Here is a 6,062-nt window from a genome sequence, read left to right as displayed (position 1 = left end):
GGTGGGTAGGGAAGTGGGGAGCACTTGGGAAGATTTGGGGGAGGTGAGGAATATGGTCAAAATATATTGTATGTAAAATATTTAATAAAACTTAAAATAGAATGTTTTATATATATGTAGAATGATTGTGTGTGTGTATATTATATTTCAAATATGCCTTTCTGTCATATGAGTTTCCTTATATAATACAGTTGCTTTCCTACTCCTCCTTAAATGACACATTTATTTTTAAATCATGGATACAATATAATTTCTTATAATAACACACAAGAAACTTGAATATTATGGAAAATAATAAAATATAATCTAAATTCACGTTTAAGAAGGTTGTTCCAGGACAGGCACCAAAGCTACAGAGAAACCCTGTCTCGAAAAAAAAAAAAAAAGAAGGTTGTTTAATAATAAATATAAGACTTGACATCATATGGACATTGAAGAGTTAACTATTTATTCTAATCTTGCTTTTGCTGTTGGTGTTTTGTTTATGTGCGCACTTCTGCCTTATTTGGCACAAATTCTAAGCAAGTTGCTAATTTTCTCTGAGCTTTTCCTCACTTCCTTTGCTTCAGCCCTGAAAGGCACTGGGTTCAGATTTGCTGGATGTCTTCTGTAGGTGCATTATCACTGTTTCAGAACTAGAGGGCAATCTGAGTCCAAGTTTCTCTCCTCTGCCCTCTCTGTGCTTATTCCTGAAAGAACCCGGAGCGTGCCTAGGGAGGACGCTCTGTTCTCACGACCTAACCCAGGCTCCAGCATCATGCCTGTGGTCACGAGTGTCCCTCTGCTGTGTTTTACCATAGCCCAACAATCTATAAAGAAGAGCGTGCCATGGGAGTCATACTAAAACCTTCCCACTGAAGTGGACTTTTCTCCAAGACCACAGCACCCAGACACAAGTTATCTGGCTGGTTTAGAAATTCTAACAGCAGGGGCTATGTGCTTTCCACAGGCACTTGAGCTGTGCTAGATGCCCTGGGCTCAGGCTGATGCCAAGAGGTTACTGTCAGGGTCTCCCAGGGTAAGGCTTGATTTCCTGCATTAGCACTACATGTCAGCTTCAAGTCTTGCGTTCAGAAACTTCTCCTGCCCTCTGTGAATGGACTATAGTATGCTACTATGCTGCCAGAGGTTTGAGTAGTGTTGATTAAGACTGTCCCTTGCCATACAGACTTTTGCTATCCCGGATCTTGCTTGTTTTCAGTGGTGGGCAAAACCCACACAATAACTTAAGTGGCAGGCCAAAACATAAACCCATTCAACTGGGGCATATCTCTCTCTCTCTCTCTCTCTCTCTCTCTCTCTCTCTCTCTCTCTCTGCCTGTTGCTTGGCCAGTTTTAGGGCTCTATCTACATGCACAGTCGGGATGGCAACTGTGCTGCTCAGGATGGAGAAAAGGAAGTGGAAACAGCCCCTTGTGCACTGTAGCAAACCTCCAGCTAGACCAAGGATCTGGCCATTCTTGAGACAGGGACAGATGTACTATAAACTTCAAAGAAAAAAAAAACTGATTCAGGCTAAAATTGCAGTTGATTTTATCAATGTACAGGTTTCCAAGTGAAGTCATAGCAACTCTAAAAAACTCCATTTCTGAGCTCTGATCTAAGTACGAGGAATTTCTTTTTCTGTTCGGTGTTGGCTCTTTTCCTGACAGCCTTGATTAGGAGTCTCCACCCCGTTGTTCCCTATCAAGGGGGAAATTCCTTTCTGCTCTGCCACTCCAACCTGAAGCACCACTGAAGGTTATCAATGTTGAATTGACATAATGTCTTGGTTTATTGAATAATTTAATAATAATAGCATTTCCATTTTTCCATTCAAGACCCTGTGAGCACTTCAGAATGAGCAAGGTTCTTTGATGGTTTAAGCAATTTGCTGAGTCAGTCTTCTACTGGGACCAGAGACAGGTACAGGAGGCTCAGCTTGTCACAGTGCTATTAGTCCTTTGAAACATAGTTTCAACCAGGATGTCAAAATCTCTATGATAAAATAAAAAAATTAAAATATGTTAATGAATGCAACAAAACCATGCAAGAATAAAATCAAAAGACTTGCATATGGCATGAACTGTTCATACTTAGCTTATCATGGCTGGCCCCCACAGAAACGTGGTTTATATTAGCAATCCAGGAACAGCTCTTGGAAATACTTATCTAGGAAGTCTTGTACGGGATTTGGGGTGTATAATTAGGGCAGTTAAGTATGGTTCTATGTCCATTATCCTGAACAGACTCACTTTGAGTGAGATGCTGCAAGGCACTTCTCCAGGTTTCTATCACCTCTACTAACCCTGTTAACTTAGTACCTGTCCACACTGGTAGTTGGTTCTCCTTGAAGACAGTCTTGTAGGACAGCTTTAAAAGATTCAGTGTTATCCCCTAGACTGGCTGTGGTGGCGGGAGTTGTTCATTGGCCAGGATAAGAAAGTCTCCAGCATATGTCATGGTCAGTCACACTTCTAATCGTCAGCTGCAACTTGTAAACGTGCAGGTTCCCCATGCTTACCCAATAGCATGTGACTGCATCATTTGGCCTTCTCTGTCTTGCTTTCAGGGACATGGGACGCAACGTGGAAGTCAAGCTAAATTCTGATATTATCACCTCTGAGGTTTCCATAGGAAACAATGTCCTTTGTGTAGGACCTGAGAGTCTCCCAATGCCCAAGGAAAGCTAAGTTCTCAGCTGGAAAACAGGACAAGACATCAGACCCTTCATGGGTTTTACCATGAAGATACCGATGTACGTTTCTAACCACAAGAACCTTTTATCTCAGCACAAAACCAAAATCCAGGTAAACACCTGTAGAAATATTTAGAATGTAGCTGGGGATTATACTAGTTTAGTAAAGTGATAGTTGTAGGTTCTCCTCCAGGTTCATTTATGGCTTCAATAGTCAAGGGCAGTTGGCTAGGTTTTCAGTATCACACATAATTTCCTTCTTGTTCAACAGGTTGTAATTCCAATTAGAGAGTTAGTGATGGAAACCAAGTGTTTATTCAATACCCAAGGGTCAGTCTTGAAAACAAACAAACAAGTAACGTACAGAATGAGCCGGCTGTGCAAATGTATTTATGTATGTTTGTAGGTAGGTAACCACAATTAATGGGGGAAAAAAATCAATGAATTTGAAAGTCAGCAAGGTGGATGTATGGGAAACACTGGAAGGAGGAAAGAGAAGGGGAAAGAAAAAATTATAATCTCAAGAAAATAAAAAAAATTAAATGCAGAAAGGAAAATATCAGGTGTGCATCATGCCTTCATGATGAAATATTATGAACACCAATGTGAGCTAAATTTTTATAGAAGTAGCATAACAGCTCATAGGCAGTGGAAAGTACCAAAGTCTAAGACTCCGCTCCATCTATAAGCTTACTGCTTAAGCTCCCTTGATGTCAATTTTTCTCTTTATAGGATATGTAAGTTAAAACCATGGCCTCAGAATGCTTATGAAGAAAATATGATGTCATGTGTGGAGGCCGAAAAAGGCAGACCCATTTCCACCTTGTTGGACAGTTTGGAAAGTTTGGAGATTGACAAGCATTGTTCTACCTCCCAGCTTGGTTACTTTGAAATGAAGCGAGCTCCATGCCATCCAGACAGGTGGTCAGGATATGCAAATGTGCTTCTGCTCCTTCTTTTGGAGCTATGAGGTCACCTGGGGTGGGGCAGCTTCAGGATACTTAACCCAGAGCGGCTTTGCTACCTAGACAACAGAATGCTAATGATTTGATGTCTCAGAGGGATAAAGCGATTGACTGTGTGAGGTATTCTTTGTATCGTGTTAGTAAAGCCTTTTATTGCCTTCCCCCCTCACCTGTTTATGTTGGGTATAATAACTGTGGAAAAATAAACATGGGTGATTTCAGTCACTGGAATGTCTTCCCGATACTTTCTATGGTTTCTGTCTAATTATTTTTATGCATCTTTATATTTTTTACTTAAATTTCTAAAATTCCCATGCCCCTACCCCGGTAAGTCATATTTTTTATCAAGGCTGGTTTTCGATGGTCATGGGTAAAAGAAGCTAGCACAATTCAGGGTATGCGAGAATCATTCCACAAACATTCTCCAAAGCTATTGCTTTGGAGTTACTTAGGGTATCTCATTAAAAATCTCAAGTTCTACAGTGTAATTTTGTATTCCTTCATACTGTATACCCCATGAGGTCATGATTTAAATATTTTCGGAAGTAACCTACCCTATTCTAAACTCTGCTCTGTATCAACAATAGCAGTGGGATTTCTATGTAATGCCATAAAGATTCCGTAAAGAATGAACAGCTCTTTATCCAAGGGTATGCAGGAACCTCTTATGGACAACTGAGAACTGGAGATGGCTGCCTGCGTCGTGCAATCCACCCTCTGTGCCCATCATCAAGGAGTTCTACTTGGAAAACCTGACTATGTTACTTTTCCATTAAAATGTGCTTCCTACAAAATACTCCACACAACCCTGAATGTAGAGTTCTGCTCTTCACTTGTTTCTTCTTTTACCTTCCCAGGCACAATGCACTTGGTGGGTCCCCAGAGGCCTCTGTGGATCAAAGTGTGGGAGACTGTGGCTGGTGAGAGATGGACAGATATGCTATGCAGAGAGAGAGAGAGGGTTTGGGTAATAGAGTTCATTTAGTGGGTCATGGAATGGAAAGGGAAAGGGGGAAGGGAAAGGGGGGGAGAAGAGAGACAGTGGGGGAGGGGAGGAGAGGGGGGGGCAGAGAGAGTGGGGGAGGGGAGAAGAGAAAGAGGCAGCAGCTACCCTTCAGAAGAGAAACAGAAGAGACAGAGCTCAAGCTAGAGGAGGCAGGCAGAAGATTCGCTAGCCTCAGCAGAAGGGGGAGAGGGTGGGGTTTGCTTCTTAAGGGGACAGAGTACCCAAGTGACAGGACAGAAGATAACACCTGCAGAATGATCCCCACAGGATCTCCATGATTAAGGGCAGCTATGGAATGACCGAGATGAGCAGTTCCTACCCACTAAACTATTGCAGCCCCCAGCTCCTTTTTTTGTTTTGTTTTTCGAGACAGGGTTTCTCTGTGGTTTTGGAGCCTGTCCTGGAACTAGCTCTTGTAGACCAGGCTGGTCTCGAACTCACAGAGATCCGCCTGCCTCTGCCTCCCGAGTGCTGGGATTAAAGGCGTGCGCCACCACCGCCCGGCTGGAATATAATATTTTTAAATCATCTTTAAAAGTCAAAGGCAAAGATAAGGAAACAGGGTATTTTAAAGCCAGTCAATTGGTCTGTCCTCTAGAGAAGCTGAGAAGAGCAGGGGAAATAGGGAAAGGGAAGCAGGCCTGCTCTGCTATCTTTCCTGAGTCGCTGGTTGCACGCCTGAAAAAATATAGAGCTTGGTGAAGGACACAAGCCCTTTGAACCAAGAGCTTTAGGAACTCTTGGAGGAAATGGCAGTTTATAATCAGTTTTGGATTATTGCTTCATCTTGCAGCTGAGACAAATTCCCATCCATCATATGAATCCTCTCATATAAGATATCAGGCTAAAAGATATGTTTAATAAGAAGCATCCCGTTTCCTGCTTGATGTGTTTAGTTAGGACCACACAATTTACTTGAGCAGGATTATGAGATCTTGTAGGTATTTACTTGTTCTTTGGTTGTGCAGTGTGCTTTTAATTACCTTTATTCTGAAATGTCCAAAAATACTTCATGGAGCCTACCCTGTTAAAAAAAAAAAAAAACAAATAGCTAATTCTCTGATAGAAGGAGGATGGAGTCCACAGGGACTCTGTAGTCTTACTTTCCCTTTCTATTGCTATGTTAGCAAGTATGAGTTAGGTGGGGGGAATGAAGGCTGGTGATAATCTTCTTCTCTCTGCTTTTCTTATATGCTATTTTGAAAGTCATATCATTCAGATTTGGAATTCCTCATGCCACCAGTTACTGTACGGACTACATCTAATTAGTGTGCTCCGAAAGATAACTGGGATTTGACTGGGATTCAAACTAATACAGACATTTATGAAAAAAAAAATCAAAGTTGGTTATACTTATTCTCTGCTTTCTGTGAAGTCTTATTTCAAGTGTTTAGGCTGTTTTGTGAGTTAAAAA

The sequence above is a fragment of the Microtus oregoni genome, unplaced genomic scaffold (assembly GCF_018167655.1).
Source record: "Microtus oregoni isolate MIOR12 unplaced genomic scaffold, Mior012 000044F_ref0000062, whole genome shotgun sequence".
NCBI lineage: Eukaryota > Metazoa > Chordata > Mammalia > Rodentia > Cricetidae > Microtus > Microtus oregoni.
Note: the sequence above shows the minus strand (reverse complement) of the source record.